This window comes from Centropristis striata, chromosome 24 (genome assembly GCF_030273125.1).
Source record: "Centropristis striata isolate RG_2023a ecotype Rhode Island chromosome 24, C.striata_1.0, whole genome shotgun sequence".
Taxonomy (NCBI): domain Eukaryota; kingdom Metazoa; phylum Chordata; class Actinopteri; order Perciformes; family Serranidae; genus Centropristis; species Centropristis striata.
This window is the reverse complement of record NC_081540.1, coordinates 916,312-933,792: the sequence shown is the minus strand read 5'-3', so window position 1 is coordinate 933,792 and position 17,481 is coordinate 916,312. Positions and strand designations below refer to the sequence as shown.

At 33.6% G+C, this 17,481-nt stretch overlaps 1 protein-coding gene across 1 annotated transcript in view; it reads left to right on the top strand.

Annotated features, from left to right (window-relative positions):
* The window catches only part of LOC131962833 (beta-1,3-galactosyltransferase 1-like), a 212,910-nt gene that overhangs the window by 79,125 nt on the left and 116,304 nt on the right, over window positions 1-17,481 (top strand). The window contains exon 3 of the mRNA XM_059327922.1: window positions 12,303-12,357. The gene's annotated coding sequence lies outside the window, so the exon portion shown is untranslated. The remainder of the gene's footprint in view (window positions 1-12,302; window positions 12,358-17,481) is intronic.

Below are 17,481 nucleotides of genomic sequence, written 5' to 3'. Positions count from 1 at the left end.
TTGTCATTTTACACCTTTTTGGGTCATTTAACATCTTTTTCTGTCATTTAAAATTCTTTTTTTGCTTTTTTTGGGGTCATTTTGTGTCCAGAATAATAACAGAATAGTGTAGAAGAAGAGGAGGACTGTGTGGTTTTTAATGCCCTCCTCCTCTATGACCATGCACCAGCGGCTCTATAAAACATGTAGATGTTCTGGTCGTGGAGCTTGTTTCTCTCTGTAACTTTGTTCAGCCAGAAGGATTTCAGGAGTCAGACAGAAGAACGTTTCTCTCTCAGACTAGAGACTTTCTCTAATTGACACCACTTGGACCAGATTCTTAGAAACAATGTTCGCTGCCACTCAAAAGTTTCTAAACCCTGTTTGAGCATTGAATTAAATCTAAACTAATGGAAGTCCTCTTCTGTCTGTGAGAGGCTCAGATCTTTGTGTTTGAGGCCTTCAGACTCTAGTGGGACTCTTAATTAGAGCTTTAATAAGGGAAAGGTCACTAATTATATCATCCTCTACTGTCTGCTGCAGGTGTATAATAATTAGAGAAATCAAGATGTGAGCAATTAGATCTGGGTCATCTGCAAATAAAGAGCCATTTATCTCTTAATGCACCATTCATAACTCTCTTAAAGGGCCACACGCCTCCTTTAAACACTGTTAGAACCTTGTGTTGTCAAATGATGTGGTGTTAGTTTCCACCTTTTCCCCCAAAACTATCCAGTAGACCCTCAAAAATCTGTGCAGAAATTATGGAAAGATTGTGAGCTTGCAGCTGAGACTAGAAATAGTAAAAATAAATGAAGTAAATTAGGGTTCAACTTGTGCAGACGGAGTGTTTACAATCTAGTTTTCAGCAAAAATGCATGTTTGGAAAGGCTTGTAAATAGATGAAGTCTTTAATACGCGCTCTTATTTTGACAGTCTCTCTAGTTTTTGTTCATTTTGTGTCTTTTTTTTGTCATTTTAAGTATTTTATTTGTCTTTTTACATCTTTTTTTCAGTCATTTTAGGTCTTTTTTTTTGGTAATTTGAAGTATTTTTTTGGTAAATTTGTGCAGAAATTATGGAAAGATTGTGAGCTTGCAGCTGAGACTAGAAATAGTAAAAATAAATGGAGTAAATTAGGGTTCAACTTGTGCAGACAGTGTTTAAAATGATCGGGTTTTTAGCAGAAATGCATGTTTGGAAAGGCTTGTAAATAGATGAAGTCTTTAATGCATGCTTTTATTTTGACAGTCTCCCCGTTTTCTCTTTTTGGTCATTTTACATTTTGTCATTTTTTTGTCATTTTGTTTCTTTTTTGGTCATTTTGTGTCTTTTTTTCAGTCCTTTTACATCTTTCGCTCATTGTAGTTTTTTTTTCAATCATTTTGTTTCTTTCTTGGTCATTTTCCTTTTTTTTTCAATAGTTTTGTATCTTTTCGGGGGGGGGGCATTTTACGTCTTTTTTGTAATTTTAAGTCTTTTTTTTGTCGTTTGGTGTCTTTTTTGGTAATTTTGCTTCTTTTTTGGTCATTTTACATCTAAAAGGGCTACACTTATTACACGTAAACACACTTTGTTACGCTAGATTTAGATTCTGGTCCCATCTGTGGTTTTAATATCCACCTTTTCCCCCAAAATAATCCACTAGATCCTCCAAAAATTTGTGCAAAAATGATGTAAAGATTGTGAGCTTGCAGCTGAGACGAGCAATAGTCAAAATAAATCGGTGCAAATGGGCATAGATACATATCTCTGTCTTAAATACGCGCTCTTATTTTGACAGTCTCTCTAGTTTTTGTTCATTTTGTGTCTTTTTTTTGGTCATTTTAAGTATTTTATTGGTCTTTTTACATCTTTTTTTTTGTCATTTTAGGTCTTTTTTTGGTCATTTTACATATTTATTTGGTAATTTTGTGTCTTTTTTTGGTAATTTTAAGTATTTCATTGGTATTTTTACATCTTTTTTGTCAGATAAATGTAGTGAAGTAGAAGTATAAAGTTATAAAGAGTAAATGTACTTAGTTACATTCCACCTCTGCTTATTAAACATCTTTTTAACCCTTTTATGTCTTTTTTTTGGACATTTTGTGCATCTTTTTGAGTAATTTGTATCTATTTGTAGCTGTTTTGTGCCCCTTTGTTGTCTTTTTATGTATTTTTTGATAATTTTCAGCTTCTTTTTTTATGATCTATATCTCTTTCTGTATGTTTTATGTCCCTGAATAGACACTTTGCATATTTTTGTTAGTTTTGTGGAGATTTTTTCTTCTTTTTGTGTATTTTTGGCTGTTTTTTGTCTCTATATAGTCATTTTATGTCGAATTACTTCAAATGCATCATGTTTTTAATGGATCTAAGATGAGAAACGATGGATCTTCATGCATCTCGTCTCTCTACATCTTCTCCCAAAAGCTCAGAGAAAAAGTTTTTAGTCTTGACTTTAAAGATATCTGTAAAATGACCCAAATAAGACACAAAATTAGCAAAAAAGATGTAAAATTACCAAAAAAGACGTAAAATTACAAAATAAAACAGGGAAACTTTCAAAATAAAAGCCTGTATTAAGACGGAGATATGCATCGATGCCGTTGATTCCTTCACACATTAATCGATATATATTGATCCGTACAGATTTATTTTTTATTATTGCTAGTCTCAGTTGCAAGCTCAATAAGACGTAAAATGACCCAAAAAAAAGTAAAATTATCAAAAAAAGACTAAAGATGACCAAAAAAGACGTCAAATTATCAAAGTAAGATGTCAGATTACCAAAATAAGACGTCAAATTACCAAAATAAGACGTCATATTACCAAAAAAGCCTAAAGATGACAAAAATAAGACGGAAAATGACCCAAAGAAATGTAAAATTACCAAAACATCTTCTCCCAAAAGCTGAGAGAAAAAGTTTTTAGTCTTGCCTTGAAAGACAAAGTGCATGAGAGCGTGATAAGTGCAGGTCTGCAGGTCAGATCATTATGAGAGAGTTTCCTGCAGCAGCAGCAGATCAGCAGCTCTGCAGGAAACTCTGACCTTTTCTCTCAGCTGCCAATCAAACCAGACGAGGTGATTACAGCAGACATGAGTCAGATATAAACGGGCTGCCCTTCTACACAGAACACCCATAAAAAGAGTCATTATTGTGTCCGAGGCACGCAGAGAAAATAGATTTTATCAGGTTTTCACAGCTCGCTGGTTCTGGTTCTGGTTCTGGTTCTGGTTCTTTACTAAGATTCAATCAGTTCTCGAGTATCGACAGAAGAGTCTGAAGTCTTTGTGAGGCTGAAACAGATCCTGGGATAATTAACTTTCAATTATTTACCAAAAAAAGACCTAAAATAACTGAAAAAAAGATGTAAAATGACCAAAAGAAGACACAAAATGACCAAAAAAATATGTAAAATTACCAAAAAAAGACACAAAATGACCAAAAAAATATGTAAAATTACCAAAAAGACACAAAATGACCAAAAAATATGTAAAATTACCAAAATAAGACTTCAAATTACAAATAAAATACTTTGAATGACCAAAAAAAGACACAAAATGACCAAATAAATATGTAAAATGAAAAAAAGACCTAAAATAACTGAAAAAAAGATGTAAAATTACCAAAAAAAGATGTAAAAAGACCAATAAAATACTTAAAATGACCAAAAAAAGACACAAAATGACCAAATAAATATGTAAAATTAACAAAAAAAAGACTTCAAATTACCAAAAAAAGACCTAAAATAACTGAAAAAAAGATGTAAAATGACCAAAAAAGATGTAAAAAGACCAATAAAATACTTAAAATGACCAAAAAAGACACAAAATGACCAAATAAATATGTAAAATGAAAAAAAAAGACCTAAAATAACTGAAAAAAAAGATGTAAAATTACCAAAAAAAGATGTAAAAAGACCAATAAAATACTTAAAATGACCAAAAAAAGACACAAAATGACCAAATAAATATGTAAAATTAACAAAAAAAAGACCTAAAATAACTGAAAAAAAGATGTAAAATGACCAAAAAAGATGTAAAAAGACCAATAAAATACTTAAAATGACCAAAAAAGACACAAAGTGACAAAATAAATATGTAAAATTACCAAAAAGACACAAAATGACCCAAAAAATATGTAAAATTACCAAAAAAAGACTTCAAATTACAAATAAAATACTTCAAATGACCAAAAAAAGGCACAAAATTACCAAATAAATATGTAAAAAGACCAAAAGAAGACACAAAATGACCAAAAAAGATGTAAAAAGACCAATAAAATACTTAAAATGACCAAAAAAAGATCCAAAATGACTGGATAAATAGGTAAAATGTGTTTGTGAGGTGTGAAAGGCTGGAACGGATCCTGAGATAATTAACTTTCAGCCTGACGGCGTCCTGAACTCTTCCTGTCAGCTGCTGTTAGCTGACGGTCACATTAATGGAAATACTGCAGCTGATTTCACTGCTTGTTCAGCTGATTCACGCTCTAAAGATCAGAACACACACAAACTCAAGGTCGCTGCTCGCTGGATTCACATTAAATCAGGTCACATGACTCTGTGTCGTCTCTACAGTTCCTGCAGTCACAAGAACATTTCACCTGAAGAGCTGCCTCCACCTCAACCTGAGAAATACTGCAAAATGACCCAAAAAAAGACTTAAAGTGACTAAAAAATGACACAAAATGACACAAAAGGATGTAAAAATGACAAAAAAGAGACGTAAAATGACAATAAAAGGTGTAAAATGACCAAAAAAGATGTAAAATGACAAAAAATGCACAAACATCTCCCAACTAATGCTGTTTTCATAACGATCTCCGTCTTTAATACATGCTTTTATTTTGACAGTCCCACCGTTTTCTTTTTTTCGGTCATTTTACATCTTTTTTGGTCATTTTTCATGTTTATTTAGTCATTTTGTGTCTGTTTTGGCCATTTTACATCTTTTTTTGTTGTTTTTTGTAATTTTGTGTCATTTTTGTGGTAATTTTACGTCTTTTTTGGTCGTTCTACATGTTTTTTGGGTCATTTCGTCTCTTTCTTTGGTCATTTTACGTATTTTTTTAGTCATTTTTCTAACAAGTCGGTCATTCCTCCTCTAGTTTCTTTATCTTCTTCTCCATAATGAGACATAATAATCTTCTGTTTATTCATCAGCAGAACACACAACGACACATGCACAAACTTCTCACAACAAATGCTGCTTTCATAACGATCTCCGTCTTTAATACATGCTTTTATTTTGACAGTCTCACCGTTTTCTTTTTTTCGGTCATTTCACATCTTTTTTGGGTCATTTTACATCTTTTTTGGTCATTTTTCATGTTTATTTGGTCATTTTACATATTTCTTGGGTTATTTTGTGTCTTTTTTGTCATTTTGTGTCTTTTTTTGTAATTTTTTATGTCCTTTTTGGTCATTTTTCATGTTTAATTGGTCATTTTGTGTCTGTTTTGGTCATTTCACATCTTTCTTCGGTCATTTTACATCTTTTTTTGTTGTTTTTTTGTAATTTTGTGTCTTTTTTTGGTAATTTTACATCTTTTTTGGTCATTTTTCATGTTTCTTTGGTCATTTTACGTATTTTTTGAGTAATTTTTCTAACAAGTCGGTCATTCCTCCTCTAGTTTCTTTATCTTCTTCTCCATAATGAGACATAATAATCTTCTGTTTATTCATCAGCAGAACACACAACGACACATGCACAAACAAATGCTGCTTTCATAACCATAAAGTCTGCATAAAAAACAGTTTTTAATCATGTAACCTACATTAATTTCATATCTGGGAGTGAAGCAGAACTCCTGCTAGAATTATCCTCCAAATCATCTTTTTAATGGCTCGCAGAAACAATAACAATTACACACGAGGAGTTCTAAGTTTTTATTGGGCGGTTCTGTTAATATCCACAGTGAGACAAACAGTCGAGAGTTTATTTTATTTATTCGGAGCAGGAAAACGAGCTCATCAGTCAGAAAAAGATGCCGACGGAGAGAAAGATTCTCACTCTGATGACTGTTGGCAGAACAAACTAAAGGTGCCTTCACTTCCTTTATTATTCCTCCGTGCTGCTGAATAATTAAGACCTATTGTTATTTCTCGGCCACCCACTGTAATGATGGCAATAATTCATATTATGCTGATTAGCCGGGTGACGGGGGGGAGGAGGGGGGGGGTTTCATCCAGCGTCGGAGAAATTATGTAAATGTTGAGCCGAGGCATGTTTCAACAATGAGCTGAATGCAGCAGCAAAATGTGTGAATTAGCTTCTGTAATAAGGCAGAAATGAGCCGGGACCACCAGAGAGTCAGGAGGCTGAGAAAAAAGAGCAACAAGATGCAAAATGACCCCAAAAAAAGAAAAAGGACACAAAATGACCCCAGAAAAGTAATGAAAGACCACCAAGAGACACATAATGACAAAAAAGGTCATTAAAGAGCAAATAAAGACACAAAATGACAAAAAAAAAACCCTGAAGAATGACACAAAGTTGCCAAAAAAATACACAAAATGTCCCAAAAAAGACACAAAATGGCAAAAAGGTCATTAAAGAGCAAATAAAGACACGAAATTACCAAAAAAAAGTCATAAAAGAGCAAATAAATACACAAAATGAACAAAAATGAGATAAAAGAGCAAAAAAAGACACATATCCCAAAAGAAGTCCAAAAAATAGTAATAAAAGAGCACCAAGAGACACAAAATGACTAAAAAAGGTCATTGAAGAGCAAATAAAGACACAAAATGACAAAAAAGAACTCATAGAAGAGTAAAAAAGATAGAATGACCAAAATATAACTGAAAGAAGACACAAAATTACCAAAAAAAGTCATAAAAGGGCAAAAAGAAAGAAACAAAATGACCCCAAAAAAATCATAAAAGAGCAAATAAATACACTAAAAGAGCAAAAAAGACACAAAATTTCCCAAAAGAAGTAATAAAAGAGCACCAAGAGACACAAAATGACAAAAAAGTCCGGAAAAAAGACACAAAATGACAAAAAAAAAACACAAAAATGGATTAATTTGGATAACATGTGTAAAACGGTGTAGCTTTAGTCCTGTTTAGGACTATAACAATGTTTCTCTGCAGCCGGTTTGTAGCTGCTACGTATCTGACCTGCTAACAGACAGATAGCTTCTCCTGTCAGCCGGTCGTGTCTCAGCTCCGTCAGGTTTCTGACTCTCTGTCACTCACAACACAGAGCGGGAACTTATTCCCAATTACCCAGAATGCACTGCTCCTCCTGTTAGCAGCTGACCTTGGCTCCATGTTCCCTCTGTCTGTCTGTTTATCGACTCATGATGGAAACACTTTTATTCTCCTGCTGCATCTTAAACCAGAAAACAGAACAGAAAATATCTCTACAGCCGTCACATCGCTCACACAATTATTATTCACTTTGATTGTTGATGAATCTTTTTAGGCTTTTCTTCCAAGCAGAAACACAAAACGTCATCATAAATAATTGTTTTTTTTACCCTTTCCAGTTTAATGAATTGCTGGCGCGTTGTGGTGAAATGCTGGCGTGTTGTGTGAATTGCTGGCGTGTTGTGTGAATTGCTGGCGTGTTGTGGCGTGTTGTGGTGAATTGCTGGCGTGTTGTGTGAATTGCTGGCGTGTTGTGTGAATTGCTGGCGTGTTGTGTGAATTGCTGGCGTGTTGTGGCGAATTGCTGGCGTGTTGTGGCGAATTGCTGGCGAATTGCTGGCGTGTTGTGGCGTGTTGTGGGCGAATTGCTGGCGTGTTGTGTGAATTGCTGGTGTGTTGTGTGAGTTGCTGGCGTGTTGTGGCAAATTGCTGGCGTGTTGTGGCAAATTGCTGGCGTGTTGTGTGAATTGCTGGCCTGTTGTGGCGAATTGCTGGCGTGTTGTGTGAATTGATGGCCTGTTGTGGCGAATTGCTGGTGTGTTGTGTGAATTGATGGCCTGTTGTGGCGAATTGCTGGTGTGTTGTGTGAATTGATGGCCTGTTGTGGCGAATTGCTGGTGTGTTGTGGCGAATTGCTGGCGTGTTGTGGCGAATTGCCGGCGTGTTGTGGCGAATTGCCGGCGTGTTGTGGTGAATTGCTGGCGTGTTGTGTGAATTGCTGGCGTGTTGTGTGAATTGCTGGCGTGTTGTGGCGAATTGCTGGCGTGTTGTGTGAATTGCTGGCGTGTTGTGTGAATTGCTGGCGTGTTGTGTGAATTGCTGGCGTGTTGTGGCGAATTTCTGGCGTGTTGTGGCGAATTGCTGGCGTGTTGTGTGAATTGCTGGCGTGTTGTGGTGAATTGCTGGCGTGTTGTGTGAATTGCTGGCGTGTTGTGTGAATTGCTGGCGTGTTGTGTGAATTGCTGGCGTGTTTTGCACTTCAGGGCCACCGTAATTTTGAGTCATTTGGTCATTTTTTGGGTATTTTTTGGGTAATTTTGTATCTTTTGTTGCTCTTTTACTGCTTTTTTTGTAATTTCTTTTTGTATTTTATGCTCTTATGTTACTTTTTTGTCATTTTGTGTCTTTTTTTGCTATTTTCTTACTTTTTTTTGGGGTCATTTTGTGAAAAATAATGTTTCTGATCTGCTCCTAAATCCAATCTTCCTCGGCTCGGGTTAGCTGCTGACAAATAATAGCATTTTTTGGGTTATTTCTTGTTTCTCTTTTATGACTCGTTTTGAGTCTTTTTTCGTTACTTTTTTCAAAGCAGAAATGCCTTAAAATTCTTTGCTTCCAGCTTTCACATTGTGGGATTTTTTTCTGCTTCCCTTTTTCCTTTTTCATATAATTCTGTTATTTGTTGTGTTTGTTGTGAGGATGAAGCAAAGAAAGCCAAATATTTCCTTATTTAACATTCTGCTTTGTCTTTATTTATGAAGAGTTAATTTTCAGAAGCTGCTAAAAGCCTTTTTTTATTATTATAAATGAATATATCAACACCCTGCAGAAGTGCAGATAAAAATACATAATTTAGGGAAATATAACAAAGTTTGATAAATCTAATCAAAACAGCCAAACAAAAGAAAACATACTTTAGAAGAATAACTCAAAAAATATCTGTTTGTGTCTGTTTTTGCACATTAATGTTCATGCATAAAATATGTCTCAGCAGACTTTTGCATGGAAAAACAAGAACTTTTAGGAAGTTATTGAACATTTTTCACCTCCAACAATCAGCAGCAGCTTAATTATTGTTGTAGCAAAAATATCTCCCTTCAGTCTTTAGTCTATGTTTATTTTCTGGCGTTTTATTTCAGTTTGTGTATTCTGAGAGCGTTTCCCAGCATGCATCCTGCTCCTCTGCCACTCATTAGTGTGTGTGTGTGCAGCAGAAAGTGACGGTGAAGCAGGAAAAGGTTAGAAAAGCAGGAAGACGTCAGTCTGCCAGGAAGCGTAGCGTTCAGCCTGTCAGGTAGGAAATGCTGCAGCAAGAGTTTTATTATAGAGGAATATTTCCCCAAAAACTGGTGGAAAAGCGACTATACTGTTATTGTGTCCATTTTTAACAACTCTGAGACACAAAATTACCAAAAATAGGCATAAAAGGGCAAAAAAAGACACAAAATGACAAATAAATACTGAAAAAAGACACAAAATGACCAATACAAGTAATGGAGCAAAAAAAAGAAACAAAATGACCCAAAAGAATCATAAAAGAGCAAGTAAATACACAAAATGAACAAAAAGGGCATAAAAGAGCAAAAAAAGCCATTAAATGGTCCGTTCACCCACCAGTTTTTATACATTTTCAGCACATTTTATTACTATGACTTCAAAGAATAATAAGTTCTGGAAAAAGTTTTTTTTCCCCCCGGAACTTTAAGAAAAAATGTGCAGACGAATATATATATACATACATATACATACATATATATATTGCTCTTTTTTTGTTATTTTAATTATAATTTAATTTAATTTAGCTGTATGAAATAATATTTAGCATTGTTATTTATTATGCAAACACTGTATGACACTGTCATCCAATTCTATAAATGATAACTGAGAAAATTGGGAATAAAATAAATAACATATAATAATAAATAAATAAAATACATAAATAATAATAAATAAATAAACAAATAATAGTAATATAATAAATAAAATAAAATAGATAATAAAAAATTATTATACAAATTATAATCATAATACTCCTAATAATATATGATAAAATAATTTTAAGAAATAATATTAAATAACATATAATAAATTATAATAATAAATAGAATACATAATAAATAAATAGGAATAAAATAAATAACATCTAATAATAAATAAATAAAATACATAAATAATAATAATAAATAAACAAATAATAGTAATATAATAAATAAAATAAAATCGATGATAAAAAATTATTATACAAATTATAATTATAATACTACAAATAATATAAAATAAAATAATAATAAAAATATTAAATAACATATAATAAATCATAATAATAAATAGAATAAATAATAAATAAATAGGAATAAAATAAACATTGTCACTGTTCAGTTTCAGTCAATTTCTGACTTTTTAAAAAATGAATATCTAACGCCATTTCTGCAACAATAGTAACAACAGTAATAATGAATAAATACATAAATAAATGAATAAATAAATAATAGTAATAATAATGAATAAAATAAAATAGATAATAACAAATTATAATACAAATTATAATTATAATACTAATAATAATATCAAATCAAATAATTATAACAAATAATAAATAAAATATTCTAAAATATCATAAATAGGAAGACAATAAACATCGTCACTGTTAAAAAAAAGTTAAAAAAAATTTTACACAATTTTTATTATTTTATTTATCTGTGGGTCTCATTGATGAGTTCTAGTCGACGTGTCAGTGACTCGTCAGCGACTCGTTGATTGTTTCCTCGTCTGCTAATTAAATATTTCTGAATAAATTAAATATTTCTGAATAAATTAAATATTTCTGAATAAATTAATTATGGTTGTGAGTTATCAGAGTTCTTCCTCCAGCTGAAAAATAAAACCTCAGAATGTTTTTCTGCTTATTAATCAGCAGAAAAACTCTTTTAGTTTGATGTGAGAGAAATTAATTTGACCTTTTCAGGTCTGAGTGAGTCTTGAATGATGAGTCGTGATGAGCAGCGCTCTGATTGGTCCTCGCCTCCTGCCTGTCGGTTGCCGTGGTTACGGGCTGATTTTACTCTTTAAAGTCCTTGGTGCAGCTCGTTGATCTGATTTATTGTTTAATTCTGTGACAGAATGAGTTCAGACGGATGAAAAACACTTTTATTTAAACAGTTAAATGTTGTTTTTGTGCTCCTGAAAGATTCTTTTCTTCTTTTCTTCTTTTCTTCTCGCTGTTTATTCTGAATAATAATAATAATAATAATAATATTAATATTAATAAAGTCTCCTGATGTTTGTGGCGTTACGTCTGTCTCCGTCTCTGTTTGTTCATTTCTGATGAATGTACCATATTTGGTTATTTTCTGTATTTTTTGTTATTTTAAGTGGGGTTTTTAAAAGTGTTTTGGTAATTTTGTGTCTTTTGTTCCTCTTTTATTCCTTTTTTTGGTAATTTTGTGTATTTTTTGGGCAATTTTGTGTCCATTTGGTATTTTGTTTTTCTGGTCATTTTGTGTCTTTTGTTGCTTTTTTTATGATTTGTGTCTTTTTTTAGTATTTATTTTGTAATTTTGTGTCCTCCTTTGTCCCTTTTTGGTAATTTTATTTTATTTTTTTAGTATTTTTTTTTGTAATTTTGTACTTTTTTGTTATTTTTTGGTCATTTTCTGTCTTTTGAGTAATTTTTGGCAATTTTCTGTCTTTCTTAGTATTTTTCTGGTAATTTTGTATCTTTAGTGTTTTCTATATATTTTTTGTTTTGTCTTTTTTAAAATATTTTTTGTAATTTTCTGTCTTTTTACTATTTTTTGGTAATTTTATATCTTTAGTATTTTTTTGTATTTTTGTATTTTTTGGTAATTTCATATCTTTAGCTTTTTTTTTTTTGTGGTAATTTTGTGTCTTTTTACTAATTTTTTTGGTAATTTTCTGTCTTTTCACTATTTTTTGGTAATTTTGTGTCTTTTGTTGATCTTTTATTACTATTTTGGTAACTTTGTGTAATTTTTATTATTTTTTAAATATATTTTCTGTCTTTTTAGTAATTTTTTGGGTAATTTTGCATGTTTTTAGTAGGTTTTTGTTCATTTTATATCTTTGTTTTTGTATTTGGGGTGTCTTTTGTTGCTCTTCCATTACCTTTTTTTGTCATTTTATTGTCTCTGATCAGCGTCTCGTTGGACTCTGGTCTGGTCCTCCCAGTCCTTTATCTCCTCTCCTGACCTCCTCTCTCTCCTCCTCCTCTTGTCTTCCAGAGATGCTATGAGGAGGAGCTGCTCCTGCTGTGGACGGATCCAGCTGCTGAACACGGTACGTTACTCCTCCGTCAGGAGAAAGATCTTTTTATCACGCTGCTGAAACAGAAGCTCTGGTAGAAGCTGCTGCTGCTTCATCCTGCTGGTTCATCAGCTGGACCATGTTTGTCTTTTCTAAATGAAGAGAAGAAGTTTCTCTGCAGCTGGAGATGATTTCCAGCTTCCTGTATCTATAAATGGATTAATTGTGTTGCTGTTGACCTGTTGAGGTCTGATTGTGTCTCTGATGGTCTCAGAGTCGATATTTCTGCTGTGAGTCGTCTGTAATCACCTCCAGTCTTCTTCTTCTTCTGTGTTTCTGAGCTGCAGACAGAGATCTGACCTGTTCTGCTCATTGATTGGTGCTTTAAATGTCTCTTTATAAACTCTGTCAGCTTATAGATCTGCCTGTAGTTCTGATTAACCCCGCTGGGATTTAAATGCTGATTTTATCGGAGAAAGAAACTGTAAAAACAGACTTTATTAGAGGGATTTTGGACTTTCTGATGGTCCTTGAATGCATCATAGTTTACATAAGTTTCTGTTAGAAATAGTGACCTAAACGAAGCTCAAACTTGTGATATTTCTGTCAGATTCACTTTATTCTCATGTTGTTTCCATGAAGTTTGCTCTTTTATGGCTTTTCTTTGGTAATTTTGTGTCTCTTGAGCTTCTTTATTACTTTTTGGGGTAATTTTGAGTCTTTTTTGTCACTTTGCGGTCATTTTGTGTAATTTTTTGCTGTATTTTTTGGAGGGTTGTGTCCTTTTTTAGTTTCTTTTTGCAGTATTTTTCAGGCAATTTTGTCTCTCTTGTTTCTCTTTATTACATCTTTTTGGTCATTTTTTGAAAAATAATTTGTGTATCTGCGCTGTGACTCTTCCTCGGCTCGTTGGCTTTTCTTGGCTTAGAAGTTTTTCTGTAATCCTGCTGACCAATAATAGTTTTTTTTTGGGTAATTTTGTGTCTTGTTGCACTTTTATGCCTTTGAGTCTTTTTTTGTCAATTTTTGTCTTTTTTTTTGGTCATTTTGCATCTTGTTGCTCTTTTATTATACTTTTTTTGGTCATTTTGTGTCTTTTTTTCTCTTTTACGACTTCTTTTGAGTAAATTTCAATTATCATTTTGTGTAATTATTTGCTCCGTTATTACTTTTTTTGTCATTTTGTGTCTTTTTGCAGTTATTGTGATCATTTTTTGTCTCTTGTTGCTCTTTTATTACCTTTATTTGGTCATTTTGTGTCTTTTTTCAGTATTTTTTGGGGTAATTTTGTAAAAAAGAATCTATCGAATCTAAATAATTCTGAACTGCTCCTGAATCGACTCTTCCTCAGCTCATTGCCTCTCTTGGCTCTTCTTCCACTTTATGTCTTTTTTGAGTATTTTTTGGTAATTTTGTCTCTCTTGTTGCTGTCATTTTGTGATAAATAATGAGTGTATCCATGCCGTGATTCTCAAATCTCCACATTTGCAGCATGTTAAAGTGAGACTCTTGAGGTTTGGGGATGTTTTTCCTCTCTGCTGCTCCTCTCTTCTAGCTGAAACTAAACCTGCATGTTGTTTCTTTAAATGAGACGTTAGCGCTTCCTGCGCGGCGCCCTGCAGACACACAAAGCGTTAGCATACATATGTCAGATGCTGCACGCCGGCTAAAGTTCAGCGGCCTTTATGAGGAGCTTCCTGGGCGCCACAGGCAGCGGCGCTGCAGAAAGGTCATCTCTCACGCTGAGGAAATGTTTTTAGCCTTCCTCCCACTCACCTAATCACCGCTCAGCATGCCAAATTAATACATGAATCACACTACAAATCTGCATACAATTAGCATTTTTTAGCCTGGAAGAGTGTTTTAATGTGATGTAATTTGTAATTGCAGCGGCCGTGCATTGTGATTTCTGCAGAAATTATAATATTTGAAGGCGTAATCACGCTGCAGAGTCCAGTTTGTGAGGACGGAGGTGAATAAAAGTGAAGCTCCGAGAGGAGAAAGAGCAGATTTTGGCTCTGAAGCTGCATCTCATCACACATTCATAGAGGAGGCCGACATTTACACTGCACACTGTTTCTTTTTGTCTTTTATAGTATTTTTGGGGGTAATTTTGTTTTTTTTTATTTCTTTTTTGGGGTCACTTCTTTGGAGTCTTGTCACTTTTTATTCAGAGTTCTTAAATGCCTTAAACCTGGTCATAAATCAACCTTTTAGTATTATATTTTTGGTAATTTTGTGTCTTTTATTGTTCTTTTATTAGTTTTTTGGGGTCACTTTTTTGGAGAACTCGTGTTTTTTAGTAATTTTTTTTTGGGGGGGGTTGTATTTTTTTCGGTTATTTGGTCTCTTATTGCTCTTTTATGATTTTTTTTGGGTCATTTTGTGTCTTTTCTAGTATTTTGGAGTCTTGTCACTTTTTGTTCAGAGTTCCATAAACTGTCTTAAATGCCTTAAACCTGGTCATAAATCAACTTTTTAGTGTTATATTTTTTGTAATTTTGTGTCTTTTGTTGTTTTTTTAGGACTTTTTTGGAGTCACTTTGGAGAACTCTTTTTTTTTTTTTGTAATTTTGAGTAGTTTGTTTAGTATTTTTTGGGTAAATTTGTGTCTCTTGTTGCTCTTTTAGTACGTTTTTTAGTAATTTTTTTTGGGGGGGGTTGTATTTTTTTGGTAATTTTGTGTCTCTAATTGCTCTTTTATGGGGTTTTTTGGGTCATTTTGAGTCTTGTATTGTCACTTCTTGGGGTTTTTTGTAATTTTGGGGGGGTATTTTTGTGTTTTTTGTTTTTATTACTTTTTTGGAGTCTTTTTTGTAATTTTGTTTGGTTTGTTTAGTATTTTTTGGGTAAATTTGTGTCTCTCATTGCGCTTTTATCATTTTTTGGGATCGTTTCGAGTCTTTTTTTTTATCACTTGAGTATTTTATTATAAATATATATCATAATAGTATTTTTTGTGTAATTTTGTGTCTTTTGTTGCTCTGTTATGACTTCTTTGGGGCATTCTTTGCTCTTTTATGACTTTATTTTGTAATTTTGTTTCTTTTTGCAGTATTTTTTGCTCATTTTGTGTCTCTTGTTTCACTTTTATTCCTTTTTTTTTGTCAATTTAGTCACTTTTATGACTTCTTTTAGTCATTTTGTGAATCAGAGTGAAGCTCCAAGAGGATAAAAACCATATTTAGCCTCTGAGGCAGCATCTAATCTCAGCGTTCATAGAGGAGTTTGACATTTCCACTCACACGGTGTGTAACATGAATGTAGAATATGAGAGCAGGGTGATTCATGCATAACCTGCTGGTGAAATATTTAGTGAGGAGGAGTGAAGCGCTAACAGGAGGCCTTTGAAGCGCCTCCCCTGCCTCCCTGGGTCAGGACTCACAGGGAGCTGCAGGAGGACTCACAAACACTCTGAAGCTGCACTTTTCATTTAGAAAACTCACTCCGGAGTCGGAGGATTTCACTCCTTTCTCTCTCACAAGCACAGTTCAGATCAGACAAACTCAGTTGATACAATGAATTTTGGACAAATAATGAAGCAGACAGCAACTAAAACACCTCTCTGACCAAAATGACCAAAAAGTTACATACAATTAAGCAAAAAAGGACTCAAATTGACCACAAAATGACAACAAATGACCACAAAAAGACACAAGTTGACCAAAAGAGACACAATATGACAAAAAAAAGACACAAAATGACCAAAAAAGACACACAATGACCAGAAAAGACACAAAATGACCAAAAAAAGACACAAAATGACCAGAAAATACACAAAATGACCAAAAAGACACAAAATGACTAAAAATGAAATAAAATGACCAAAAAAGACACAAATTGACCACAAAATTGTAAAAAAAAAAAAAAAAAAAGACCAAAATGACACAAAATGACCCAAAAAAGACACAAAATGACCAAAAAAAAACACAAAATGACCAAAAAATACACAAAATGACCAAAAAAGACACGTAATGACCAAAAAATACACAAAATGACCAAAAAAGACACACACAATGACCAAAAAAAAGACACAAAATGACCAAAAAGACTAAAGCACATGAACACTTTAACACAGTGGAGACAGAGCTGACTTCCAAAATGATTTGGCGACCCCCAGAAATCATCTCAAGACCCCAATTGGGGTCCCGACCCCCAGGTTGAGAATAGCTGCCTCTAGTGAATAGGAAGAATCACGGTTAATACAGTGCAGCAGATCCGGAGTTTATAATGTGAGAAGATAATTTAACTTCCTTTATGAGGATTCTTCCCACCGGGAACTAAATATATCAGCGTCATTGTCTCGCTGCGAGGCTCGTTAACCCCTCAGGAAGAGCTGGGATCAGTTTAAACCCCACTGACTATTATATATGAATCTCTTCTGTATCCTGGGGACCCGAAACAGCCTGTGAGCTGCATAAATCAGGCGTTTTTTAGACGTTGTATGTCCACTTTATGCACTTTATCCAATGCAATTTTCTGCAGAACGCATGCAGTGTTTCTCCTGCAGTAAATGTGTTATTTTCGCCTTTTGTATGTGATATTTGTGCGTCCTGGGGTCCCTAAACAGTCTGTGAGCTGCATAAATCGTCTGTTTTTAGACGTGACATGCCCACTTTATGCTGATAACATGCAGTTCAAGGCAGAAACCTGCAGTTTTCTAATGCAAAGGTGATATTTTTGCACAATTTTCTATATTAAGTGTGAATCTTTGTGCATCCTGGGGTCCATAAACAGTCTGTGAGCTGCATAAATCAGCTGTTTTTATACGTTGCATGCCCACTTTATGCACTTTAACAGAAGCTGTTTGGGGCAGCAGTGTTTCTCCTGCAGTAAACTGTGTTATTTTGTCCTCTCTCTGTCTTCTCTTCTCTGTTTCATCTGATACTTATATTAGATATTTTTGGCTGTTTTTAGTCGTGACATGCCCACTTTATGCACTTTATCAGAAGCTGTTTGCTGCAGAACCCATGCAGTGTTTCTCCTGCAGTAAATATGTTGTTGTGTCCTCTTTTATGTGAATATTTGTGCATCCTAAAATCCCTAAACAGTCTGTGAGCTGCATAAATCAGCTGGTTTTAGACGTGACATGCCCACTTTATGCTAATAACATGCAGCTCAAGGCAGAAACCTGCAGTTTTCTAATGCAAAGGAGAT